This window comes from Callithrix jacchus, chromosome 18 (assembly GCF_049354715.1).
Source record: "Callithrix jacchus isolate 240 chromosome 18, calJac240_pri, whole genome shotgun sequence".
NCBI lineage: Eukaryota > Metazoa > Chordata > Mammalia > Primates > Cebidae > Callithrix > Callithrix jacchus.
This window is the reverse complement of record NC_133519.1, coordinates 8,814,103-8,826,456: the sequence shown is the minus strand read 5'-3', so window position 1 is coordinate 8,826,456 and position 12,354 is coordinate 8,814,103. Positions and strand designations below refer to the sequence as shown.

Here is a 12,354-nt window from a genome sequence, read left to right as displayed (position 1 = left end):
CTAACTCATTTTATGAAAACAATATCATCCTGATACCAAAACCTGGCAGAGACACAACTAAAAAAGAAAATTTCAGGCCAATGTCCATGATGAATATTGATACAAAAATCTTCAATAAAATACTGGCAAACCAAATCCAACAGCATATCAAAAAGCTTATCCATCACGATCAAGTTGGCTTCATCCCAGGGATGCAATGGTGGCTCAACATCCACAAATCTATAAACGTAATCCATTACATAAACAGAATCAAAGACAAAAACCACACGAGTATCTCAATAGATGCAGAAAAGGCCTTTGACAAAATGCAACAGCCCTTTATGCTAAAATGTCTCAATAAACTAGGCATCGATGGATCACATCTCAAAATAATAAAAGCTATTTATGACAAACCCACAGTCAATTTCATACTGAATGAGCAAAAACTGGAAGCATTCTGTTTGATAATTGGCACAAAACAAGGATGCCCTCTCATCACTCCTATTCAACATGCTATTGGAAGTTCTGGCTAGGGCCATCAGGTAAGAAAAAGAAATAAAGGATATTCAAACAGAAAGGATATTCAAATAGTCCTGTTTGCAGGTGATATGTTTGGATATTTAGAAAACCCCATTGTCTCAGCCCAAAATCTCCTAAGGCTGAAAAGGAACTTCAGCAAAGTTTCATAATAAAAAATCAATGTGCAAAAATTGCAAGCATTCCTATACAATAAGAGACAAACAGAAAGTCAAATCATGAGTGAACTCCCATTTGCAATTGCTACAAAGACAATAAAATACCTAAGAATACAACATCCAAGGGAAGTGAAGGACCAGAACTATGAATCACTGCTGAAGGAAATAAGAGAGGACACAAACAGATGGTAAAACATTCCATGCTCATTGTTAGTTAGAATCGGTGTCATGAAAATGGCCATACTGCTCAAAATAATTTATAAATTCTATGCTATCCCCATCGAGCTACCAATGACTTTCTTCACAGAGTTGGAAAAAAACACCTTAAACTTCATATGGAACCAAAAGAGAGTCTGCATAGCCAAGGCATTCCTAAGCAAAAAACAAGAACAACAACAAAAAAACAAGCTGGAGGTGTCACCCTACCTGACTTCAAACTATATTACAAGCCTACTGTAATCAAAACAACATGGTACTGGTACCAAAACAGAGATATAGACCAATGGAACAGAACAGAGGCCTCAGAAAGAATACCACACAACTACAACCATCTGATCTTTGACAAACCTGACAAAAATCAGCAATGAGGAAAGGATTCCCTATTGAATAAATTTGGCTGGGAAAACTGGCTAGTCATGTGGATAAAGCTGAAACTGGACCCCCTTCCTTACATGTTATACAAAAATTAACTTTAGATGGATTAAAGATTTAAACATGAGCCTGAACACCTCAAAACCCTAGAAGAAAGTCTAGGCAATACCATTAAGGACATAGACATGAGCAAAGACTTCATGACTAAAACACAAAAAGCAATGGCAACAAAAGCCAAAATAGACAAATGGGATCTAATTAAACTTAAGAGCTTCTGCACAGCAAAAGAAACTATCGATAGAGTGAACTGGCAGCCAAAGGAATGCGAAAAAATTTTCGCAAGGTACATATCTGACTAAGTGCTACTATCCAGAATCTATGGCAAACTTAAATTTACAAGATAAAAACAACCCCATCAAAAAGTGGCCAAAGGATATGAACAGACACTTTTCTAAAGAAGACATTTATGCAGCCAACAAACATATGAAAAAAAACTCATCATCACTGGTCATTATAGAAATGTAAATCAAAACCACATTGAGATACCATCTCATGCCAGTTAGTATAGCAATCATAAAAAAAAAAAAAGGAGACAACAGACACTGCAGAGGATGTGGAGAAATAGGAACACTTTTACACTGTTGGTGGGAGTGTAAATTAACTCAACCATTGTGGAATAGAGAGTGGCGATTCCTCAAAGATCTAGAAATAGAAATATCATTTGACCCGGCAATCCCATTACTGAGTATATACCCAAAGGATTATAAATCATTTTATGATAAAGACAAATGCACACATATGTTTATTGCAGCACTGTTCACAATAGTAAAGACTTGGAACCAACCCAAATGCCCATCAATGATAGACTGGATAAAGAAAATGCGGCACATATACACCATGGAATACTACACAGCTATAAAAAATGATGAGTTCCTTTCCTTTGCAGGGATATGGATGAAACTGGAAACCATCATTCTTAGCTAACTGATACCAGAATACGAAACCAAACACCTATAAGTTCTCACATATAAGTAGGTGTTTAACAATGAGAACACACGAACCCAGAGAAGGGAACATCACACACTGGGGCCTGGGGGCTGGGGGACTAGCGGAGGAATAGCAGGGTGTGGGGTGATTGGGGATGGAAAGCTTTAGGAGAAATACTTGATGTAGATAATAGGGCAATGGATGCAGCAAACCACCACCATGGCATGTGTACACCTATGTAACAAACCTTCATGATCTGCACATGTACCCCAGAATTTAAAGTATACTAACAACCCAAAAAATAAATGTACAGTCTATATTCATTCCCAGTGAAAAATATTAACTTTGACAAATTATTGTTCAAAGAGCACAGAAAATGTATCACGATATTCAAGTATTTTATTGATCTGAGATGTAAGAATTTTTGTATGAGTATATAGTGTTATTTAAAGTGAATAGACGGCCAGGCACAGTGGCTCACACCTGTAATCCCAGCACTTTGGGAAGCCAAGGCAGGAAGATCCCTTGAGGTCAGGAGTTCAAGACAAGCCTGACTAACATGGTGAAACCCTGTCTATACTGAAAATACAGAAAATTTTGCTGGGTGTGGTGGTGCACCTATAATCCCAGCTACTTGGGAGACTGAAGCAGAAGAATCACTTGAACCCAGAAGGTGGCAGTTGCAGTGAGCTGAGATTGTGTCACTGCACTCCAGCCTGACCAGAGAGCTAGATTCTGTCTCAAATAAATAAATAAAGTGAAGAGGCTCAAATTTAAGCTTCCTGTTCTTTCATAAGGTCTGTGGTAAATCACAAAAGCCTCCTTCACATCCCTGAAGTATAGCAATAAAACTATCTAATATATCCTAATTTTCTTGCTGCATAATTTCTGCCACTAACAAATGTTATTTTTCAGAACAAAATAAATGTTTAGAATGTACACCTTTCTTTATTATAAATATTATAATGTGACGAATACTAATATAATTACTCTCTACCAGATGTTCTCTATTTTTGCATTTGTAAAAGTGGAAACATTTTCTGTTATTCTTTATAAAATATACACATATATATTTAGACCAAGCCAAATCCTGTACTGTATATGCAAATCGGTAAGATTTTCCAATACAATACATACCCAATCCTTTGCTTAATCCTTAAGAGGACTCTGATTTTTCATCCTTTCTCATTAAAATCCATGAATGGAAAAATCTCTTCAACAGCTTTTCCTGTTAATGCATTTGTCTGTGAACATAACCTAGACACAAGGAAGAAAAAGATATGTGAACATTCCACATGTGTATTGTGCTAAAATAACCATCTGATAGTCTAAGGATGAAAGATACATAATATGTATTGAAAGGTAAAGTAAAAGTATCATCTTGGTCACAAACAGACACCTATTACAATATAAACTTCACTGTTACTGAAGTACTCAAGGATGTCTAAGCCTCGTCATGGGAAAGTACTAGGTGCACACAATGTAAAGAATTATCATAGCTTCCAATTGTCAGTATGAGAAGATTAAATAGCTCAGTTCCTTTCTTCTTTTTTCATAGGCTGAGTTTATCTTCCTTCTCAGAATTATCACAGAACAGTACTGACAAACTTCAAAGACAATTGTAACTACATTTTGAATTTTCATTTTCGAGCAGTATTTTACAAAATTATGATGACAGTTGTCCCTGCCAAATACAGCATGAAAATGCAGGCTCTAATTGAGTTAGAAGATTTAAATAAAACATGGATCAATGTGACATTCATTGTTCTGTTAGTAAAAGTAAATTTGGGAAGAAATTATAAAGCCATTCGCAATTTAGCAAGGTAAATCATTTCAGTTGAAACAATACTCTAAACATGACAGAAAAATAATAATCTTTGTCACCTCCCATGTGGGGACAATTGTTCTTGCTTCCTACCTCATCTCACTGGTGTGTATTTTCTTACTGCAGTTATCTGTACGACACTGTCAGATGATCTTCTTAAAAACTGCATTCACATCTCTGATCAAATGCTTCTACGGGTTACCAAAAGTCTACAAAGAAACAAAAACAATAATTCATTAATGAAACTGAATGCTGTCTTTTATTGGTCTCAGCTTCCAGACTTACCATTCACTCTCTGTCTCTGTGGCCTTTTTCTCTAGGGACACTGCCATAGTCACGGCTTCCTCAGCTCTTATTCTCACCCTTCTACCGTCTGTTTCCTCACACAGTTCCAATCAATGCAACTGCTGTCTGTTTTGTCTTATTTTTAAAAGTCTATGAATATCCACATTTACAAGAGTAACTTATAGCCATTCAAATCAGGAAAGTAACAAATATATATTTTATAAAAGTTAATAATATCACTTTTCTTTTTAAACTGATTATAATGAAGAATCTGGTCTGATGCCTTCCCATTTTTCTATATACCGTCCAAACCACAGTAGCTACTAAATAATATTACTTATTATTATGGATATTTTGGTTATATGCCTCAAAAATATGTTTTCCCAATCACTCTTACTAAATATGTGTGTGATTGTGTGAGTGAACACCTACAAACACACAAACACACACACATATTCATGGTTTGCAATTATTTTTAGCAGCCTGTTTTAATATGCTTTCTCTATATCAATTTTTGTTGTTTTTTTTCTCTTACAATTTCCTCATTCCACTCAGTTATAAATGTATTCTCCTTTATAGATTTATTTTTACATTGTAAGTATAAAGCTTTAGTTCATCTGGGGTGTGTGTGTGTGTGTGTGTGTGTGCGTGTGTGTGTGATGAGTAATACAAGAGCCTTAATCTTCTCCTCCACCTCCCTCATTGTATTCTCATGTTCAAATTTCTTCAAACAAAATAGTAGAGAATACATTTTATTTAAAATTTCAATCACCTCCTATGTTTTACTTCAATCTCCTGATAGTCAACCATCAACCACGATGAGTGAAAGATCTGCATTTACCGTCCAACTCAGTCTTTCATTTTTTCACCTATTAACAGGTGTTTTTTTTAGGTAATAAATATCCTTTCTTATTACTTAACAAATAATAGATTTTAGTAAATATGTTAAACTAGAAATATATAGAAATGATTAAACTAAAATGGCCAGGTGTGACGGCTCACAACTGTAACACCAACACTTTGGGATGCCAAGGTGGGAGGATCATTCAGCCCAGGAGTTTGAAACCAGTCTGGGCACCATAGGAACACCCTGTATACAAAAAATAAAAAAAGAGCCGGGCCTGGTGGTGCATGCCTGTAGTCCCAGCTACTAAGGAGGCTGAGGTGGGAGGACTGCTTAAGCCTGAGAGCTCAAAGCTACAGTGAGCCATGATCAGACCACACCACTGCACTCCAGCCTGGGTGACAGAGCGAGACCCTGTCTCAAGAAAAAAAAATTTTTTTAAGGAAAAAGAAACAATTTAATCAATGTAGTCCTGAAACTACTATGTAGAATACTATTGTCTACATCACATCACATCAGCCCTTTAAATGGCTTAACACTTGTTTAGGTATGATCCCTAAAGTTCTCCTGGTAATTAAGGACACGTAAGAACAATTAAGTAGAAAAGAGTTACTGCCTTGACAGGAAGATTGTAAACATTTTTAAAAGACAAATAAATAAAAGAGTCAAAACTGTAGCTCTGTGAGGCCCAAATAACATCTAATTCAAGTCACAATGAATGTCTAGCAATCATTCTGAACACCATATAATTCACTTAATGCATTTTGCCTGAACCCCCAACAGATCTGACTTACCAACACCTGTATGTAGCCAAGAAATTGACAATCATTTATAAATTACCACCTATGACTCCATCTGCTCTACCCACTTTTTACAAATCATTTATTTATTTTATTTTATTTTGTAGAGACGGGATCTCACTATGTTGCCCAGGTTGGCCCAGAAACAGATCCACACTAATTTCATAAATCAGATGACCATACAGCCATCCGATTTATGGAAAAAAAAGTGCCCTACAGTACAGAAGGGCAAGGATGGTCTTTTCAATACATGGTGCTGGATCAAGCAGTCACATCCATGTAATAAAAAGTGAATCACAGCCAGGTGGGGTGGCTCACACCTGTAATCCCAGCACTCTGAGAGGCTGAAGCAGGCAGACTACTTGAGCCCAGGAGTTCCACACCAACCTGGGAAACATGTTGAATAATCCTCATCTCTACAAAAAATATTAAAATTAGCCAGACAATGGTGGCACATGCCTATAGTCACAGCTACTCACGAGGCTGAGGTGAGAGGATCACTTGAGCCAGGAGGTAGAGGCTGCAGTGAGCTGAGATCATGTGACCACACTCCAGGCTGGGCAGCAGAGTGAGACCCTGTCTGAAAAATATATGCATAAACTAAATAAAATTGCTATAAGGTGAACATAAGAAAATGTGTTCATATTCTTACATTAGGCATTGATTTCTTAAATAAGACACAAAAAGCAGTAACCATAAAGGAAGAGATTGATCAAGTATAATTTTTTGAAAATTAAGAAACTCAGCCTGGGTGCAGTGGCTCACACCTGTACTCCCAATACTTTGGGAGGCCAAGGCAGGTATATCACTTAAGCTGAGGAATTTCAGACCACCCTATACAACGTGGCAAAACCTCATGTCTATTAAAAATACAAAAAAGGGCTGAGCATAATGGTGCTGCCCTGTAGGTCCCAGCTACTTGGGGGCTCAGGCAGGAGGATCACCTGAGCCTTGGGAGGTCCAGGTTGCTCTGAGCTGTGATTCTGCCACTGCACTCAGCCTGGACAACAGAGTGAGATCCTGTCTCAAAAAGAAAAAAAACAACTAGAGAATCTCCATTCATGTAAAAACACCATTAAAAGAGTGAAGAGGAAAGCCACAGTTTGAAAAAAGAGAAATGCCATACATATATATTCTAGAAAGGACACATATCCAGAATAAAGTATTACAAATCAACAGAACAGCATATCAATGAAAACAGGATACAAAGATTGAACAGACACTTCACAAAAGAGGACATATAAATGACGATCAAAAATACTCAATCGCAATACCAGGAAAATGCAAAATGAAACCACACATCTATTAATGCACCTCTACTTGAATGGCAAAATAATTTTGAAGCATCAGCAAGGATGTGGGGAAACCGAAACAGTCCCTGCTAAATGGTACAACCACTTCGGGAAAATGTTCAACAATATCTGATACTAAAGTTTTATCATTCATGTACCTCTAAAACCAACAATGCCACTCCTACATATAAACCCCAATCTAGTAATGTTCTATTTCTTGATCTGTGGTGGTTCACTTAGTAAAAATTCATTACCTGGACTTTTTTTTTTTAATTAAAGAGACAGGGTTTCACCATGTTGGCCAGGCTGGTCTCAAACTTCCAACCTGAGGTGATCCACCTGCCTCAGCCTCCCAAAATGCTGGGATTACAGGAATGAGCCACCACGCCCAGCCTCTGCCATCTAGGCCGGAGTGCAATGGCATGATCACTGCTCACTGCAATCTCAACCCCCTGGGCTCTAGTGATCCTCCCGCATCAGGCTCCCAGGTAACCATGACTACAGGCACACACCACCACACACAGCTAATTTTTGTATTTTTAGTAGAGATGGGGTTTTGCCACATTGCCCAGGCTGGTCTGGAACTGCTGGGCTCAAGTGGTCTGACCACCTTGACCTCCCGAAGTGCTGGGATTACACGTGTGATCCACTGCGCCCGGAACACCTGCACATTTAAAATTGTGAACTTCTCCTGTGTACGTCAAGAACTTTTCGAAGACTTCTTTGACACAAAGTTCTCAGAAATCTTAAAGCTAGAATTTTAGAATACAAATATAAAAAAAAGCTTCAGCTTCACTGGTGAAATTTTACTAGTAAAATATAAAAACAAAAAGAAAGCAACTAACGCATATCACCTCAGAACAGAGATTAAAAACTACCAGCAAAAGGCCGGGCGCGGTGGCTCACCCCTGTAATCCCAGCACTTTGGGAGGCCGAGGCTGGTGGATCACGAGGTCAAGAGATCAAGACCATCCTGGTCAACATGGTGAAACCCTGTCTCTACTAAAAATACAAAAAAAAAATTAGCTGGTCATGGTGGCGCGTGCCTGTAATCCCAGCTACTCAGGAGGCTGAGGCAGGGGAATTACCTGAACCCAGCAGGTGGAGGTTGCGGTGAGCCCAGATCGCGCCATTGCACTCCAGCCTGGGTAACAAGAGCGAAACTCCGTCTCAAAAAAAAAATAAAAAAATTAAAACTACCAGCAGATCACTTTAACTTCCTCAAGCCCTGGGAGTCATTCCTTCCGCAAAGAAAGGATGGACAACACTGTAACCCGAAGAAAAGATGGCACTGCAGGAAAAGACTTCCCGTCGGAAGCAGCTTTACCAGCAAAACACAGCAGGAAAGCGAGGAAACCATTCCAAAAGTCCTGCTTGACTCCTGGGTGAGAGGATGCCAAATGAGATCATCTAAGAAGCCCCACAGACAGACAGACACACAGAGACAGACAGACAGACAGAGACAGACAGACAGAGACAGACAGAGACAGACAGACAGACACACAGAGACAGACAGACAGACAGACAGAGACAGACAGACACACAGAGACAGAGACAGACAGACAGACAGAGACAGACAGACACACAGAGACAGACAGACAGAGACAGACAGACACACAGAGACAGACAGAGACAGACAGACAGACACACAGAGACAGACAGACACACAGAGACAGAGACAGACAGACAGAGACAGACAGACACACAGAGACAGACAGACAGAGACAGACAGAGACAGACAGACACACAAAGACAGACAGACAGAGACAGACAGACACACAGAGACAGACAGACAGAGACAGAAACAGACAGACACACAGAGACAGACAGACACACAGAGACAGACAGAGAGACAGACAGACAGAGACAGACAGGGAAATCACAGCAAGGCTTTGGAGCACAAACAGCAGCACCACAATCCAACCTACTGCAAACGCTGCGGTTAATTTCAGGCTTGCCCCGCTAGTCCTCAGGCGATTCAGTGACGGCTGCAAACGCTCCTCTAGCGCATTCTGGACCTGGCACGCCAGGCTTGCCCGCCACCAGGCTGGAGACAGCGCCAGGCGCGGAATCCCGGACCCCAATAAAGATGCAACTTCGCACTTCAGGGGCCAGAGCGCTCTCGCCCCGCAGGTCCCCAGAGGGAACCGATTTCTGACCTCGAAGCTGGGGCGCTGGGTCAGCGTCCTCCACAGGATTTACGAGGACCTGCCCCCGAAGCTGCTCCGTCCCTGCACCCCCTGGGATGCCACAGGAAGACACCCCGCGAGTTTCTTACCCCGCGCCCACGAGAGGAGGGCGGGCGCCAGCGGCGGGAGAAGAATCGAGCGCAGGAAACGGGCCCCGGCGCCCGCCCCGCTCGCGCGGCAACACTTGCTGGGCCCCCGCCAGACGCGCCGCGACCCTGCCGTGCACCCACGCGGCCCGGACTCACCGGGGTCAGGCTTGGCGCCCTCACCTCGGAACCGCTGGGCGGACTTCACCGGAAACGTTAACTTCCCGTGGAGATGGCCGCGGCCCTGCAGCGCCCCCGCCTGCTCCTGGCTCCGCAGGTCGCCCTTCTGCCGTTGACAAAAGCATCGCGCTCACTCAGAAACTCCAGCGCCCGGGGACCCGCACCTACGCCTCCGGGAACCGCCGTCTCAACCGCCGCCCGGCCCCTCCCGCAGCCCGCGGGCTCCTCCAGGTCGCCCGGCTGAGAGCCCAAAGCGCAGGCGCGGGCCTTAAAGGGCCCGTCCACCTCAAGGGCACAACCTTGTCAGGGGCCGCTGGCGGATGGACCAGTGAGGCAAGAACCGGGAAATCCCGCCACCCCTCCGCCTCTCTTTCAAAGCACCGGCCCGGAATCCTGAAAAGCGCTCATTTCCTGGCAACTGGAACCGCCCCTAGCAGGTTAAAGCGGCAGGAAACACACCCCCTGGGGGCCCGAGCGAACCCGCTCTTAGGACTGCAGGTTTGGCGCTGCCGCCAGGCAGGGCACCCGGTGCAGACGCGCAGGCTTCACAAGGCAGTCCCCAGATCCCCCAGAGGCGGCCTTAGGTCACTCTCAAAAACAATAATGAGCGTGTCAATGGCACTTGTAGTTATTTTCTAACTTAAATTTAGAACAGGTTTTGCAGATGGACTTCCACTGAAATAAGCCTTTCAGAAGAGAAAAACCTTTTGTTAACAACATTAAGAGACACCAAGAGATAGGAAGTAGAGCCGTGCTGTCCATCCAGCTAAAAACTGTAATAAAGTTGACATTTTATCTGAGGCAAATGTTTGCCTAAGTAGGTCGTGTCATTATTTAAAGTCAGTTTCAATTAACAATGTCATTGCAACTGAATCCATCTTGTATAAGAAAACTAAGCTATAGCCCTAACAATCTACCTCTCCCCTCCTGTATTCCGTCCATCAGTGAATCCTACTGGTTTTTGCCGTGCAAACTGTCCTTGAGTCTGTCCTCCTCTGTCTCCTCCATCACCACACTAGTCTAGGCTACCTTCACCTGGGGAGTGGGGGTGGAGAAACTCCTGGCCTGGTCTTCTTGTGGTTTACACGTATCCCCCTTATCGCTTCTCTAATCTCAACACAACAGGCAGAGTCGCTTTTTCATAACATAATGTGACCCTGTCACTTCCCAGCCTAAACCACTTAAACACCTTCCCATTTTCCTAGACAAAACTTCCTGACTAACCAAGCCCTGAATGTCCAGGCGCCTTGCCCACCTCTCCATCTCTTCTCACTGCTCAGACCAATTCCATCCTGCATTCTCTGCTCCAGCCAAACTGGCCTCTTTTATTCCCTATTTTCCAGGTTCTTGGCCTCCACAAAGCTGTTGTTCATGGTTTGCTCTGTGCCTGAAGGTTCTTCCAACCCTCATCCTTCTGACATCAAGAACAGTCTCCACCTCTGAGAAGCACATTCCCACCTCCCTATGGTGGTCCCTTACGCTATCACATTGCATAAACAATACATCCAACAAAGCTTCTACCAAAAATGCTCTTAGTAACCTCATTTTTATTCTAAGGAAAACCTGGGTAAAACACAAACCTTCATCCTCAGAAGAATTGAATACCGACTGTTACATAGTCATAAAACGATCCCAGAAGTTCACTCTATAACATCAAAACCAGAAACCCCCACTGATGCCACTGATGGAAAAAAATCATGATGCAAAAATGACAGAGAGAGAGAGACTGTGCTATAGCCATAGTAGTGGGTAAAAGCCAAAAGAGCTTAATTTCTATCATGATATTCAATAGAAGAACTGAAGGAACATGAGCCAATAGCTCCAAGGGTCCAGGTCTGCACAAGGTGCCTGCTGGGTGCAGGGTTCTCTCAGCTTCCACAATGCATTTCAGATGGGCTAATTGTTATGGACATGGCCCCTGCAAAAATCTATCAAAAAATAATAATTTGCATGCTTATTTACCATTGCATAGGAGGAAGAATGAGCGTGAGTTTGGTTTCATCAAATAAAAGCAAAATCAAGATTTATGAAGAGGAAAAGGGAGAAGAAAAATATCACCTAGGACCTTTGTGATTTTTCTCCCCTTGGATGAACGACTTGACAGACAGCTTTCAAAGAGGTCACTGTGGCCCATCTTCTCCAGACCCACGTGACTTGGTCACCACAGAAAACAATTACAGATGTTGGATATTAACAGATATTAACGTTAAAATATCTTAAAAGCTTAGCAGTTCACCGTATTTTGCCGAGTATCTGTGTGTGACGTCCACCATGTCCTTCTGTTGTCCACCCCCTCGGTTAAGCCAGGAGGGCGCCTCTCCCCTAAGTGGAATACCATATATCGATTTGTAGAAAGTTTGCTGTGCCAGCAAGTAAGTGACAAAAGAGACCTTGATAGAATTGGGAAACAAATTGGAGTATGATTTGGTCCTGCTCCCTCAGAAGATAAGTTTGTAGAAGGTATTCACATTAGAAGCCTTAAATAAAGACTGTAATGTAAAAATGGTACATCCTGTTCTCTACACTATAGAAACACCTGCACGAGTGACCAAAGAAATGTTTACAGTAACGGTGGGGACTGCAGCATCATTTGTCATCCTA

At 42.0% G+C, this 12,354-nt stretch overlaps 2 pseudogenes across 2 annotated transcripts in view; both read right to left on the bottom strand.

The window, feature by feature from the left end:
• The window catches only part of LOC100412151 (DNA-directed RNA polymerase III subunit RPC5 pseudogene), a 158,349-nt pseudogene extending 148,341 nt beyond the window's left edge, over positions 1–10,008 (bottom strand). The window contains exons 1-4 of the transcript XR_013529186.1: positions 9,757–10,008; positions 6,486–6,586; positions 4,171–4,286; positions 3,390–3,509 (exon numbers count right to left, since the gene is read on the bottom strand). The product of XR_013529186.1 is annotated as a DNA-directed RNA polymerase III subunit RPC5 pseudogene (transcript). The remainder of the gene's footprint in view (positions 1–3,389; positions 3,510–4,170; positions 4,287–6,485; positions 6,587–9,756) is intronic.
• LOC100413922 (band 4.1-like protein 3 pseudogene) overlaps positions 1–10,008 on the bottom strand; it is a 48,352-nt pseudogene extending 38,344 nt beyond the window's left edge. Inside the window, exons 1-4 of the transcript XR_013529187.1 lie at positions 9,757–10,008; positions 6,486–6,586; positions 4,171–4,286; positions 3,390–3,509 (exon numbers count right to left, since the gene is read on the bottom strand). The product of XR_013529187.1 is annotated as a band 4.1-like protein 3 pseudogene (transcript). The remainder of the gene's footprint in view (positions 1–3,389; positions 3,510–4,170; positions 4,287–6,485; positions 6,587–9,756) is intronic.
• Positions 10,009–12,354: the final 2,346 nt, after the last annotated feature.